Raw genomic sequence first — 16,720 nt, forward strand, 5'->3', positions numbered from 1 at the left:
TGAACTGCTTTTACCTGCACATTTGTATCACCATTTGCCTTATGGCCTATTATATTTTATGACTATTTGAACAGGAAATCATATAATTTGTGATTTTGAGTGTCTGTACATAGCGCTTCTAAACATAAATTTAGCAATTGAAGAAAATGACTATGTGCCTTCTCTAGTGTATGATTTTAAAATATCCACTCATAAAAGTAAGTAATCCACAATTAATTGCTGCATGATCTAATTGTCAGTAAAACGCACAGAAATACTTGATTTTTAATGCTGAATAACAGGAAAAATTGGATGGTTTTATTTGTTTTGCTCTCATAGAAAGAGTTAATGGATCTTTTTGAAATACTATCAGGCTGAAATGTAAATGCAGCCTCCACTTCCAATACTTAGAGGCAGCAAAGTCATTAATATTTTCTTATTAATGTAAATCATCTGTGTAAGAACGATTGATTTCTCCTAGGAATTAACTGGACATGATCAATCCCTGAAACAAGTGTGACAACAAGGTCATTCATCAGCTGCTTAATGTTGCAATAGGCTAACCTTGTCCTTTCAGCTAAGGAAAGATGCCATGCCCTGGGGAAAAGGCTTTTAAATCATTATACTATTGACAATTAATTGTGGACTGTTGTCTCTAACAGCCTCATTGCTCTTAATATCGAAGTGAAAGTTGCTGAGTTCGGAAGGGTTTGATGGCTTACAATTTGCCTTGCAAATGGTTATCTCATGTAATTAAGTTTAAATTTCTATCATGTAGTAAAGTATAAGGTAGAGGGAAAACAATTTAGTGATCTATCAAGAGTGATAATCAGCTGCTGCCAGGTCTGAGCAAAACATTCGTAAGAACACACAAAGTTCACTTAAGCAAAGTAACACTTACAAATACCGTGCCGGATTGTGCTGTTTAACCTAACAAAACAAAGGTAAGATCCATCAGCAGGAAGTTAAAGCTTGAAACAGGTAAAAGCAAGATTCTGTTTCCTGAAACAGTGAGAACAGCAGCTACTGGGATCCTTTATCACCAGCTGTGGTTTTCATTGCTTACTTAGATAGTTTATAGAGACTCGGTTTCTTCAGAAAATATACTTTCTTTATTTCAAATCACAGAATCACAGAATGGTTGAGGTTGGAAGGGACCTCTGGAGATCATCTAGTCCAACCGCCCTGCTCAAGCAGAGTCACCTAGAGCATATTGCCCAGGATCACATCCAGACGGGTTTTGAATATCTCCAGGGAAGGAGACTCCACCACCTCTCTGGGCAACCTGTTCCAGTGCTCTGTCACCCTCACAGTGAAGAAGTTTTTTCTCAGGTTCAGATGGAACTTCCTGTGGTTCAGTTTGTGCCCACTGCCTCTTGTCCTGTTGCTGGGCACCACGGAGAAGAGGCTGGCCCCATCCTCTTGACACTCCCCCTTCAGATACTTGTACACGTTGATGAGATCCCCTCTCAGTCTTCTCTTCTCCAGGCTGAACAGGCCCAGCTCTTGCAGTCTTTCTTCCTAGGAGAGATGCTCCAGCCCTCTAATTATCTTGGTAGCCCTCCGCTGGACTCTCTCCAGGAGTGCCATGTCTCTCTTGTACTGGGGAGCCCAGAACTGGACACAGTACTCCAGGTGAGGCCTCCCCAGGGCTGAGTAGAGGGGCAGGATCACCTCCCTCGACCTGCTGGCAACACTCTGCCTAGTGCACCCCAGGAGACCGTTGGCCTTCTTGGCCACAAGGGCACATAAATAGAAGTTTCTAGACTAGAAGTAGGAACAAGTAAGTGGAATCCTATAGCCTGTGTTAGGAGAAAAAAAGGATTAAAAAATAGATTAAAAATAGGCAAAAAAGCAACCATTTATTACACTGGTTATGGGTGTGAATCTGGATGCCCTGGCTCTTCCTATTGTAAGGAAGATCCTCAAAGATATGCAGTTGTTTCCAACGCAACAGGTTATAAAGTGATGCATCTGGATACATCCAGGATGATGCACCCTGGATACAGTATGAGATCATTAGGGGTTTAATCCTGCTGTCAGTACCAGTGCTGAAGTACAGGATTGCATATGTGAGGTAAAGAGCATTAGCATTCGTCAACTCTGTTATAGGCCCATTGGGCCTATGAGACTTAGCTACCTCCAGCAGTGACACAGGTTTAAACTGAGTATATGTCCTTATTCATAGCTGAAAACCTCATAGATCATATTTACTGTAAATACATGGATTTCCTTCAAGGGCCAAGGAGATGGATATAGCCAGAGAGATGGTTTATATAGCCAGAAGATTTCTGCCACCGTTACTAGATCTGGCAAATCCTTGTTTGTGCGAGTCAGCTGAAACTCTGAAGTGTGCCATAGTACGGATCCAGGAGAAGGTGATTCTGGCTTGTGACGCATTAAGTTGCTGTGTGAGTTTTGCATCGAGTTTGTTGTGATATGGCAACACCGTTCAGCACATGGTACCATCCTCTCGGCTCCTCCCACTGTTACTCCACTTATGTTTCTTTGTCATTTGACAAAGAAACTGATTTATCTTCACAGCAAAAGGTCGGCTGCAAATATTGGCAGGGCATTGTGCCAGTGCATGCCTTTTCCCATTTTAACACGCTGCACCTTAATATTTATCACACCGTGTGACACTGATCTCCTGTAAGTGGTGAGTGTAGCACAGAGCACGTGGCTCATAATGACTAAAACTGAAGTTGTAATACCTGTGAACAGAACATTGTTTAAGACTATTGGAATCCATCCAGTAAAAGTGAGAAAATAAGTTTTGTCTGGATCAGACTTAATACTGCTTCCCTTTGAAGGTATTTGGATTTTTGTCCCTGACTAGTTGAGTGAGATAGAGCCCATATTAACACGTATCACCATCAGTGCAGAAAGAAATGTTGCACTCGTTCATGAATGACTGTACAAACACATGTTTAGGCAGGAGTTCCTATGTAAGTAATTTACAATGTGAAAAAATAATTATTTCTGCTCAGTAACTGAGGAAAGATTCTGGAGTTGCAACTCTGATAGCATGAAATTTTTATCTTTGCACGTTCCACCTAAATCAGATTTTCTAAAACTTTCTATGTATGACATACACTTTGTACCTGTGCAATCTGAGGAGGGGAAAAATGGCCCAGAACTTCGTCTGCATTCTTCGTAATGTCAAAAACACGTGTCGCTGACCCTGCCAGTTCAAGACTGTTGTTGGAAACATGAAATAAATTGCAAAAGACTAACAGGAACAATTTACAGACAGTGCATTATCCAAACATACGCATGCACACATGCTTTGCCAGTCAGCAGACATATGACTGAATCTGGAATTACTACAGTAACTAAGCTAATAGTGAGCGTGCACTATCCACTAATTACAACAGGAAAACACTGGACCCTGTGCACTGCACTGACAAATTGCTCCCAGCGGTATCAAAGCTATTTCACTGTTGTCATTATAGCCTCTAGCAAAGTCAGGATATTTGAAAAGAGTATGGTTTCTGCAACCTATTAAATATATTATATCCCTATTTATAGTCCAGTTCCATGAATAGAAAATTCCAGCAGAAGAACATTTGCTATAGAAAGTTTAGAGTATGGAGCTTTTAAAGGCAGTTGTGTTTGGTTTATGGACCAGATATTTAGAAAAAAAGCAATTAAAGCTGTCTGTCTCATTAACCTTTCAGCTCCTCATATAGCAGTTTAAGCACAAGAAAGTGATTGCATTTTGATTTGTAATATTGTCTGTGTAATATTGTCTGTGTATGTTGTATTATAGCACAGTCTCTAAACACTTGCATGTACTTTTGTTAAGCGACGTGGTAATTTTCTGAACTCTTCTTTAAGGTCATGTAAACCAAACTCTTTTAGCCTTGTGCTAGCCTTGTGCTTTGTTCAGTGCTTTATACCTTTGCAAAGCAAATGCAAAATAACAGAAATATATAGCACAACAGTAGTACCGTGGCTATTGTTATTTTGCAGTGACTGAGAAGACTCAAGAAATTATAAGCAGCAGAAAATCAAAACTATGACTCCTGTAATGACCATTTTAATCTTGCATTATAAGTTAGCAGAAATGACAACATGGATATTCTCCACCATTGCTTGGGTGGAATGACCATAAGTCAAAAAATTATTACTCCATTTAAAAGATATGTAAAATCAGGAGGGAGGTGGTGGTCTGGGGGGGAACTGTGTTCTATACAGTCGGCTCAGTAAATGAGTTAGCTGAACAATAAATCATTATTTTTAAATAGTGGATGAGAGAAAAGGTAGCTTTAAAAGTATTCTGGGTTCTCAGAAACTAGTTAAATTAGTGTGTATTGATGGGGATATTGTCCTTATTTTAATCTTTTCATTTTAGTCTAATGGCAATTAAAAGTAATAGATAACATAAAAGAAAAAAATTTTTCTTTGGCTGTCATCTAGTTACAGAATAGTAACCCAGACCCTGGATGAAGTTTTTACTTTCTGTCTTCAACAAGGTGTATCCAAATTACATAATGCAAAGCCTCTTAAAGTGCAAAGGTTTCTCACCTTCTGGCAGCTGCGACACATAATCACAACATATCTGATGCAGCTTTGTCACTGCAAAAGCCTCAGGCACAGAGGCATTTTTGCTCTTTATCCTGAAGATCATGACTTCAGTGTTTGGTGGACATCACAGATATTCTCAAGGTTAAAATTCAGCTGCTGGTTAAGGGCTGGAAGGAGCTTTCTTCCAACACGATTAGAAGAGGCTTTTGATTTTAATTTTTCTTTGCATTTAGCCTCATCAAGATATGATTCGTGCAGTGAATTTGTCACTGCGAAGGCTAGAAATGTAGGTCCTTTTAGTTACCTGTCTTTTTTGCTTGTAGAATGCAGTAGTATTAGCTTTCTCGGGACTGAAGTGCTTTGGTCCAGCTAAGGTTAGTGGGCTCAAGAGGGGACATCTTGAAATGTAATGGCAAAAATTGATATTCCTATGAGAGTTGCCATGCTGTTTGATACATTTATTTCGGATATCTTTCTACAAAATCTCAATGCACAGCCTGCCTGTGCTTTTGAACACATCTACTTTTTAGGAGAAGTAACAATAAAACATTTTTGATATATGCTGCTAAATCACGAACTGAAAATTTATGTAATAAATGTAAAAATATGCTTATTTTAAAACTATCAAAGTTATGTCCTATTTTCTTTGTTAATGGAAATAATTTCTAAAGAAGTAAACATCAGCACTGTAAGTCTGCAGCTAATAAGGCAGAAGTGAAATGACTTGTTCAGAGTGATATAGGGAGTTTGTGGCAATTGGACACTTGATGCAGCTATTTAGAGTTTGATTCCTGTGTCTCATCACAAATCTGTCCTTTAATTGTGAGACTAAGATGTTTTTGAATGTTTCACAGCAGTCCTGATATAAGGCAGTCTTTCAGAAAATGCAAATAATGTTCCCAATAAAATTGTCATCATATGCACTGTTGTGAACTTTATCTAGGCCAATTTCGTATTACTTTTATCATAATTGTGCCAAATAAATGAACTTTGGATGAAGCAAATGGACAATAGTAGCTTTTCAACCACAGCAAAATGGTTAAATCTGAAAAATGAAGACACTTTGAGAATTAGTGGCACATTACTGTGGTGAACTGAAGGAGTGACCTGCCCTGAAGGAATAGGGAAAAGCAATAACGTTCATGTCCCATCTGTCAGAAAGGTGTAGGAGACATTTCTTGTTACATAATGGCTGTCCCATTGCTTGAAATATTGTGGGGATTAGAAAATAACTTGCATAATTTATGTACACCATCTTTATTCCAGAATCATGCATTACAGTTCCCACAGACAGATTACACTAACATTCTGAACCATATGTATGCTTTATACAGGTAACATAATACTTTCAAATTATATGTGCTATGAGCCAATAAAATTAATATGGGGTACTTATGCAATAGTCTCATAACAGCTAAACTAACAAAGGTTTATAAAATACATCTCTCCTAATTTTTCATGGGCCAGGCATACTGGAGTTTTTTTCCCCCTGGTTTTACTAATGAAACACAGCATTAGAGGCTAACTCTATTACGAGCAAAAATGCCGATGTTCTCAGGCTTATATAGAACTCCATTCTTGTGTGGCTCATTCTCAGATGTGGATTTCTAGTATTCAAGGACCAAACTTTGAGCTGATGTAGTTTAAAACTGCTGCAGAGCTAAGACAAGTTATACCTGCTTGGAATCGGGCTTCTCAGAAAGAGGAAAGACAACCATTTTGGATATACTTACTGAGTTGGCAATTTACCGTTCCTTTAGTTTTTATTTCTGTATGCGCAGTCTGGATTAGTTTTCCAAATACCTTCACTGGCTCACTTCCAAAATGATCACTGGATCATTTCATTCCATTAATGCCTTATGTCTTTGTTGTTGTTTTTTTCTTTTTTGAGAGTGCCCTACTGATATGAAATCACTGGCACTATTTGACTTCTGGGAAGTTTGTTACTAAGATCTATAAGTCTATCCAGGGGGCTGCGAAAGAGGACAAGCGGATTGCTTGTTTGTGTGGTGTTGGGATCGTCTGCTTCGAACCTAGAGAGCTGGAGCTAAGATGGTGGTAGTGAGGTTGCTCCTCCACCTGGGAATTGGATCTGGGTGCTAGTTTGCTGGGGTTCGGTCGCAGCTTCCTTACTGCTGTACCTTCTTGGTGCTGCTGCTCCAAGAGGTGGCCTTGCCTTCCCGTGCACAGGGAAGCCAAGTGCTTGTGTGGCCACATGAAATGGCTCGGGGGCCCTGCTAGCCCAGCACGCATTAGGTTTAACTTGAATTTGTTCCCATTCTGGTTTACCTTACAGCTCAAAAGTGTTTGTGCTAGAGCAAAGGGGGAAGGTGCATGTGTGGGAACATATGCTTGGGCAAAGGGTTATGTGGAACAGTTGATTCTGGCAACTTCAGTACCTTACGCTGTCTTCATGTGTTTTACTTGCTTCTAACCAACACTATAGCACATGGGTAGACATTTTGGTTAGGTACCAAGCATTGCAGAGGAACTGAGTTTCTTCCTTTATGTTACTCCATTGCAAAAGTGCACAAGCTGGGCTGTCTTAAAGAATTATTCATGTAGTCATTTCAGATATGAGAAATTGAAAGTTAACTTTCAGTATATTTTGCTGAATTGTTTTAAATAAAATTATTCTAAAAAGTACATTGTTACAATTGAATCCTTTTCCTTCCTTTTCTTCAAATTCTTTCTCACAATTTTAAAACCAAGTCGATAGCTTCCATCTAGAAGAAATGCCTCTTACTGTACAAGATTATTTGGGAGGGCTATAGTCCTAGTAACAAGGCGGTGGGGGGGGGGGGAGGCGAGGTGGACTCCTAATCGTGCAAAGGCTGCGCCCACTTCTGCCTCGCAGCACCTGAGCACTGGAACTATTTGGGACACTGCCTTAGTATCAGTTGAAGACTTTCAGTCCTGACACTTTAATACGTTGCTTTAAAATTCATGTTTCACATTTATATTTGAAATGTTCATTTCTAAACAGGACTGTACTATAATAATTGAATTTTTATTAGGCACAGCCTGGTGAAAGTGAAGGCTCCTTACCTTTACTACTACTAAAATTTGTAGCAGAATTTAATAGCACAAGGTGTGGCTGCTCATAAGCTTTCAGCTGGTTCATTAGGCTTTCGCTTTCACATCTACACACGCATGCACGCACATGTTTAAGTAACTGGAGTCTGAAACTTTTCCATGTTGTAAAATCAGTAGGTGGTTGCTGTCAGCAACTGCATATCTGTTTTACATTCTTCTGCAATAACTATCAGCTTGGCCGGGGGGGGGGGGGGGGGGGAGCAGCCTTCTGACAAAAACAGTCAATCCATTCTGCACAAATAAAAAGGGGAAAGGACATATTTGGTTTTTTTATGGTGTTAAATGTATAGGACATGTTAAAACTTTTGTTGATTTTCAGAAGCCGTACTACTTGGTTGTCTAAAATGGCAGAATATTAGCTTGTGGGTTGGTTAGATAATTTATTTTGTTGGTATTGCATGTGTGTAACACTTTGCCTTCGTACCATCAGTATTATTTTAACACAAAGAACTTTTAGTGATAGAGATGTAAAGAGAATAATACTGTAGAAATATAATATCATTTGGCTGACGTGTGAATATCACACAGAATTTTAGTGGGCCTTCATCTGATTTCTGTCTTCATTTCTTGCCTGTTCCTCCACAAAAACGGCCTTAGGTTTTTACTTATGTTTTAATGTTGCCTGGTTGTGTGCTACCGTGAGTGTTTTGTAAATCACCTGAAGTCAGCAGAAGCAAGGGTCCTTGGCTTCTTCTCTTTTTGCAGATTTGAGTTCATTTTATAGGAAATATGTAAAAATGCTTGTTCTGAAATTGTAACTTGTGAAATAACTGACTCTTAAAGAACAGAAATATAAAGCGAGAATCCTGTTTTTCCCTTCTGCTATTACTTGGCCTACAGCGGTGCGTAAAGGACTTAATTGCTTGAAGCCCCCCCCCCCCCAACACGAGCAAAGAACTGGTTAGGCTTGCTGTGTTTTGTTATTGTGGGTCAGGAAAAAATGATGTGTAGACCTAAATTACAAGTGAAATCTCAGCTCTGAGTCACAGTAATGCACCTATTGCCTTGGGACGGGTCTGTGTGTCCCCAGCCATGTCTCTGACATGGAGAAAGGCGAGGACTTTATGAAGGGCTGCAGAACAGGACTGCCCAGATGGTTATCTAAACATATGAGTTATTCTGCAGGCTTTGTTTCCGTGCTGTGTATTTTGGGTCATTACCATGCTTTTTCTGCCACATGAAATAAGGAAGTTTCTAGGTCAGAATATCTCAATGCAACTGGATTGCTTAGAGCCAAGTTGCATTTCTGCCTCAAATTCTTTTCTAAAACACTTTGATTGAACTTGCTCTTTCTTTCTGAAATCAGAGGCCCAAGTACAAAAGGATTTCAGGGGAGAGCAAGTCAAATATTTATTTTGGTACAATCCAAGGAGGTTTTTACGAACCAGAAAACTAGATCACAAATTCTGAAAGCCTTAGATGAAGGTCACAGGTAGCGGTTTTTGTGCCCACGGCGAGGTGGTGAGAAGGCTTGTGCGCAGGTAGGGAGCCGTGTCAGCAGCAGACTCGGCCGCGGTTCGGGCGCCGGAAGCTGCGTCGTCAACCGCGGTTTCCACAGGCTTTGGCACACGCTTTGGGGCTCTCTCGCCGTAGGTCAGCCTCCCCCCCCCCCCCGGCGCGGGCAGGAGGGGAGCGAAGGGAGCGGGGGCTCGCCCCGGCGAAAGGCTGAGCGCCGGCAAAGCCCGTCCAGGAGGAACGATGTGGGAGGTGATGCTGGTTAAATCCCAGGCCTTTATATGGGGGGGGGAGAAGGGTGTTTGGGCGTGGGAGGGGGCCTGCTGCGGGCAGCAGCTCTCGCCCGCACGTTGTCCTTGCGCAGCGTCCTCCTCTGTCGTTCGCGTCACGCTTTCTTCCCCGACGCGCTTTACTGTGCTCGGGGTTTCCGCCTTCGCCTCAGGAGCGAAGCCCCGCGGGGACTGGCTTTGGGGGGCGCCTGGGGGGAGGCCGACTCTCGCCCTGCGCTTCGCGCCCGAGGCTGCGCAAGCTCCATGCGTACTTTATTCCACTGAAAACGTTTACGTTACAATAAGATTTTATGTGGTAGCTTAGTGGTGAAGTGGCCTTTTAGGAATGGCTTAACTTTTTAACAAACGCACAGGCTTTCTTGTGTAAGTTCTTAGCGTTTCACACTTAGATTACTTAGCTATTTCATCTATATATATGTATTTTACATATATATATTTTTTTGAATTGATCCTGCTATAACATGATAGGTGAACTTTCTTCCATTTTATTATGATGACTTTTTGTGACTCCTTAAATTCCTATAATCAATACTACCTCCATTTTCTTCCTTTGACTTTTTGTTTCTCCTGAGGGTGGATTTTTGTCTGGTCAAACGACGAGTAAGCCCCGACATAAACGCAACTTCAAACGCTTTCACTTCCTCGCTCCTCTGTTGTGTAGTGACTGAAGCGACTTCAGTTTAAGTGGAAGGCATGACAGAAAAATTGCATGTTCACTAGTGGTCGTAATACCCATTAGCTATCGTAAGCAACAATTTTTGTCACTCCCGTAAGCCAGAGCTATACTGTCAGCAAAGCATTTGGTTTATTTTTTTTTCCTTTTTCCCCCTTAATATTGTCATATCTCCGCATTGCTGTCCTTTGTATTGCAACAGTGGTGTTAGTGCTCAGCTAGCCTCAAGGTCCCAGTTGTGTGCTGGAGGCAGAGACAAAAGGAGCACCCTGTCTCAGAGCGCTTATACTTTAAATAACTGTGGATATTATTCATGGGCTTCTACAGGGCCGCTCTTTGCGTACTCTAAGTGAGCGAAAAAGCACAGGGTCACCTTAACTCAGGCTGAGCTTTAGCCAGCCTCTCAGGTGGGCTTCTTGGCTTGGTCTTGGTACCAGGCTAGTTATGGAGATATCTGAGATATGTCGGGCTGCCTGGCGAACCTGAAGAATGGAGTAAAAGTCTGCAGCGTAAGATAACGCTTAAGGGTATTGTGGTAGCAGAGCTGCAACAGAGCCCTGTGTCAGAACTGCTGGTCCAATAGTCAGACCCTTAGGCTACCGCGTATGGGGGCTATAAAAGCAGAAAAAGAACTGAGGGTTTGTACCGTAGTTGTTTCAGCCCACTAAAGCAATATACCTCCAGCTAAGGAATCTGACACAGGTTTTTACTAGGTGGTTCATGGTATAGTTATTACCAGCTACCACAGAAATCTTTAAGGCATTTAATTATTATTCCAGTATTTATTATTTCAGTGACAAATGAAAATTGAGCTCTGTTAAATGTTGTTTGTTTTATTTCCTTGGGGTCTTTACCAAGAATAGTCATTTCTCTTTTTTTTTTTTTCTGTTCAACATTCACATTCATTAATTAAAATGTTTCCTTCTCTGCTTATTTTAACATGACACACAGACTTGATTACCTTTTGCCTGAGTACATTTTGGAAGATTGATGGTTCAGCTTTGTCGGTTATAACTTTCTATATGGATGCTCTCTGAAATGGGTGTCAGTGGCAAGATCTTGTTTCTGAAGTATCGTAATAGTTGCAGAATAATAAGAAATTGGGGGCGGCGAGGGGTAAAGGCTTCAGGCTAGATTGCCATTCTGTAATGTAACAACCAAGAAGGGGAGGCAGGAAAAAAGCCGGTAGTTTGTGTCTCTGTGCTTTCCTGGTGTGAGGAATGGGCGAGGAAGGATGAAGCTGGGCAGCAGGGGGGTGCTCTGCAGAGGAGAGTGGTAGCTATAGTAGCAGTGGGGAGCACCACTCTACCGCTTTAAATATGACTGCTGTGCTGAGGTGCCCAGACGAATACAGGAGCTCTTTGTAAATCTGTCCCAGTGCATATACCTAAAAATGTTCTCTCTCAAATCCATATTTGAAAAAGTTACTTATTTTTACATAGCGGTGTGCAAATTCTTACGGTTCTTTGAGGTAATAAAGATGCAACCTGTCATTTAGAGAATTTAGATTCTCTAAAAAGAGAGTTCTTTCCTTTTAAAACTGAGGAAATCTGCTGTCTGATAACTGTAAAAGCTGCTGACCAATCCCAGTCTCCTGTGCGTTGCCTTTGTGAAATTTGTGGAAAGCGAAGAGGAGATATTCACCAGTGGTTGAGAGGCAGAAAGGCAAAGACTACTGGAGCGCTGGAAGTAACATGAGATTCCCTCAAGCCAAACGGAGGGACCATGTGGCCGGAATGCCTTGTACTCCCACCTGCCTAGAGGGATATACTTACATAACTTTAAATATACGTTTATTAAACTCATATTTTCCTTATTAATTCTGTAATGTTTCAGACAATATTTTTGCACATATTTATATAGAGATATTAAAGTATATTGAATACTTCAGGAAAACTTAATATTAAAAATCCTATAGTTAAATATTTTAAATCCAAATACAAAGGATATTTAACTCTCAGAAGTGCAAATATTTGAAGTAATGAAATGACATTTTGAAATCATTCATGAGCATAAACTTGACAAAAATTCAGGAGCATGCAGTTTCTTCATGTACAGGCTCAAACTCATTGGGCCTTTTGAAGTTGCTGGGAGACTGTCACAGGTAACCTGCAGGCTGGAGCGCCCCTTCGCTTTGATGGGCAAGAGGTGGGTGCCAGAACGGCTCCCTTGCAGCCGTGAGGCTTGCTGTGCAAGGGGAGGAAAGCAGCAGCTTGTGCTGACCTGCGAGTTGAAGCGCTGGGAGCGCTGCAATCCAGGAGCTGTTCCAGGGAAGCCGCTTTGCTGTGCTGAAGGAGCGTAGCTGTGCTGTGTTTTTGAGGAAGGCAGTCTTCAGAAATTGCCTCTGTACCTTTTCCATAATTTCATGGTATTGTTCTTTGAGCCAATTCCTGAGCAAAGAGAGAACCAGTTTAGCGTGGTAATTCCTCTCCCTCAGAGCAGAGGGAATCCTCTCCATTTTTGAGTCATCTGTCTTTGCTTTTCATGTTCTGAGAGATCTATAAATGCACATTTGGTTGGTTGTTTTTTCTTTAATTCCTCTCGGTTTTGTTAGACAGTGGAGCGTTATGAATTCCATTCTTGTGCATTGTATCCATTGAGTTATGCGACTTGTGGATAGCATTCACTGTTATTTATTTCACATCTGCAATATTGCAGTAAAGCATCTTCCCTCAGTTTGGTTGCGCCTTTCAGCTACTTCCCAATATTGGCAGATTGCAAGGTTTTTTGTTTTTGTTTTTTCTTTTTTCTTCCCGAGTTACTTCTTTTGTATCCGGGTGCCATAATGTAATAAGCCTTTTGGGTACTCCCAGAGTGTTTTCTCTGCTCAGTTTATGGGCAGTCTGGATGAGAAGGCTCTAGCAGTATGCAGCTGTTTTAAATAGGTTTGAGATCAGAATTTTGGAGGGCTTCAGAAGGGGCTGTCCTGCTGGGACACAAACCAGTGTGAGAAGACTGGAGAGTTTCCAAGCTAATATGGAGTAGGGATGTGTCCGTAACAATGTTATAAACAAAGACCTAATGAGCATTGAACTTTATATGCTTTCAGTATTGATAATAGAATGCACATTGTCACAAAGAACTGTGTGGTGCAGATGTAGCTCACTTCACTGCAGATGAATTAAGCTTAGCGGGAGCTTGAGTCTACTCCACAAATCCAGTATAGACAAGGCATAGATTACAGGTGCAGGAAGAGGTCCTCTTCTGTTGAATTCAGCAGCACTTGCTGCAACAAACGCAGCTATATTAGCTAATGATTTGGCCTAGTGAAGGTTTAAACCAATATCCTTTTTTCAGTTGTATCATTTTTAATTTGGGGTTTTTTTCTGAGTTTTTAGCAAGTGATGATCCAATTCTGTAAAATTCTCTGCTTCCTGAATTAGGGAATACGACTTCAGTTCATGGCACAATTGCCAGATGCTGCAGTGCAAAAGTAATTGTGGAGCCTTTTTACATGCCTTCTGTTTGCATAAATAGCACTGATCATAAGAACATAACTTTATGTAAATATAATAATGAAATATATTACACTACGATCTCTACTGAGGCCACGGCCTGGGACAGGTAGGAAGAGCCTTGTTCGTGACGTGTTCATTGCAGTATGAGCAGTCCTACTGAGAACAAAGAAGGGATAGCCTTCAGCACAAAGGCTGTTCATTCTTAATTATCGTAATTTCACATTTAAACATAATGCAGTTTTTTCAGTCAGCACGTGGGAATCATCCATAGATAGATGTTGGGATATGGGCACTTGAGCAAGTTACTGTGAATTTAGAGAAGAGCACGTATTCCGTGGCAGCTGCTGATGCGAGACGGGCTAGCTCCCTTTCGTTAAGGGATAAGCTATGTAATGTTTTTTATAGGGTGAGAGGACACGTTGACAATTACCGTGTACTAGCTGATCGGCACATCGTATGTCCTAGTAACTCATTTGGGTACAGAGACCCAGTTTCTCTTATACCTGTCTAAGGCAGGATGTGAATTTTCAGTACCATAGTTATATTAGTATAATAATGGTACGTACAATCTTTTTACAAACATATTCTTTTTGCTCTTCTTTTCCTGTTTTTTCTAATTAATATTGTCTCTTTAAAAAATATATATTTTAGATAACATAAAGGCTGCTCTCACCCTGCAATAAAAGTTTTAACCTGGGGGGGTGGCACTGGTGTGACTGTAGCAATTTAGCTCCAGTATAGCTCCAGAAAATCTCTTGTACAGACAAGCATTTAGATGCTTTTAACAGTACGATTTTTCTTTCAATGTGTTGTTCTAATCAAATCTAACAGGACTGAAATGTGTGGTTATGAGTTCAGCTGGCACTTCTAAACTGTTTTAGCTGGCCACATTTAACAAAACAGTATGGTTTCAAAGATACTAGTGTACCTTTTAATAGGACATATTTTAATTGTGTTACGGTAGCCTGATAGAACTAACATAATCTGGAAAAAAACATTGTTTTTGTAAATCAAGGCATCATTTTTGCATATGATTAGATTGCAATATCTTTAATATTGAAACTGCTTTGACATATTATTTGTTTAATGCTTGTCATCTTTTTAGGATACTTTCAGATATGGCCCAGCATGTTGAGTTTTATGTTGTTTAGACATTTGCTCAAAGTCTGTCTCCTATTTTCACTTCTAAAATCTCCTTTTGGTAAGAGAGACTGTACGCTGGGACCACTCAGATCAGGCTTAGAACCAGCATGAAAACCCTGTAACTCGAAAGCACTGAGATTTTCAGTGAACATCAGAAAAGGAAGATCTTTGTCCTGTGAAGAATGATTTAGTAACTGGAAGATAAACTCAAAACCTTACTGAAAATAACAAAAAAAACCCAACACTCTCGCTGCCTCTCTCTCTCCTGGAAATTTTAAGAGAAGATTGGTAATGGACATGCAACCTGTCCTGCAAGAAGAAAAATAGCATGAATGCAGGGGAAAAAAGATGGGCTGCAAGCATCTGTGTACTTATTCTACCAGAGATTCTACTTTGTAGAAAGTCCAAAGCAGTTCTCTGCAGAAAAATAAGATGCAATCAGAGCTGACAATTTATCAGCCCAGCAAGACACATTATTAGCCACTTTAGTGGCTCTCAGGTATGAATAGTTAACCATTGAGAGCAACAATAATAAAAGCAAATACATGCTTGCCTCTGTCTTGCAAATCGCAGATACTGCTGTGCAGATTGACTCATAACCCTGTACTTATCAACAGCAGGAAATATTTAGGACTATAATATTTTGCTGGGTATATGTGTTTATATATACATAGTGTGTATATATATATATGTATACACACAATACGTTTTTTACTGTAATTTCTAGATTCTGTCACTAGGTTGTGATAGCCCTTAAATACATGAAAAACTGTGGGCAAGACTGCTGAGAGTAGCAGAAGCATTTTTGGATGCCTCAGTTTTTGAAAGGGGTGTAAATTGAGAACATGGAGTCTGCTTTTATGGCAATGATACGTAGAGGTTTTTTGAAATTCAGGCCTTTGTGCTTCACGTTAAGCCTTTTACTGTTTCACCCGAGTTGCAGTATCCACAATCTATGTAGTAGTTCTTTTGTAGTAGTTTTGCATTTGGAAGTACAAAACTGAGGAACCTGCTGAGCTGAATCACCACCTGGGGTTTAGTGAAGCACATCATATTGTGGCACAGTCCCTGTCAAGTCATATCATCTTGCATTTTTACCTGCTGTGGATTTCTCTGTTTCCAGGAAATCATTATTTATCTTTCTAGGTCAGGCTTTCAAGTCATTTGTTAAAGAATAGAACAAAAGGATTATAGTAATTTGATCCCTAAAGCCTTACTTAAACAAGTAGGTTGTTAGAAATAAATATAACAGTGTACCGTGGAGACTATTCAGTGTAATTGAGGCTTTAATTGTTTTTCTTGTAATTTGTAATATGAAGTAGTTTGCTGAAGTGTCAGACATTCAGTACGTATCTCATCAGTATGTGCCTGTCTTAAGTTTGGCCCATCCACAATTCACTTCCTAGCTCTGCTGTTATATATCAGAAATAAGCACGTCGATGCACATCAGGAAAGTTCTCTGGGGGGACCTATGAAGGAGATTAGAAAACTTTCCTCTAATGGATCCAATCAGTGATGCTTATTGTTTTACTAAATATTCTCAAGCTTGAAGACCAAACTCAAACCCAATATGAGTCAATGAAGTTATTAAAAAGGAAAGTTTCAGCCAACTTTTCCTGGTTTCTATTTGAAGAAAACAGTGAGGAGGCAAACAGTAAGCTGAAAGAGCAAAATTGTCTTCAAAGGTTTTGAGCTTTGGAGTTTCGGTATTCAGCATTCTTCAGGTCTGAGTCACTTTCAGAGATGAAGAATCTTTCATAACTTCCAGAAATCCATCATTGCACTCCTTTTGCAGCTGCGCAGAGGACAAACACAGTCACTGAGGGAGGTTTGTCTTCTCTTTGGCATCTGTCTGGATAGGCTGCAGCTTTATATTTTTAAAAAAAAAAAAGCAACAACAAAAAATAATCTCTCAGCTGCATTATAAATAGTTTAAAATCCCCAGCTGTACTGTGCTTGTGGAAACATCTTAAAATTCTGAGTTCATTGGCACACAGCTGGGTGAATGCATGGTTAAGAATGGTTTATACCCAAGGAAAACATATGAATAGCATCAGAACTTGTATTTGTGGAAGTGATCTAAACTTTTTCATAAT

The sequence above is a fragment of the Struthio camelus genome, chromosome 5 (genome assembly GCF_040807025.1).
Source record: "Struthio camelus isolate bStrCam1 chromosome 5, bStrCam1.hap1, whole genome shotgun sequence".
Taxonomy (NCBI): domain Eukaryota; kingdom Metazoa; phylum Chordata; class Aves; order Struthioniformes; family Struthionidae; genus Struthio; species Struthio camelus.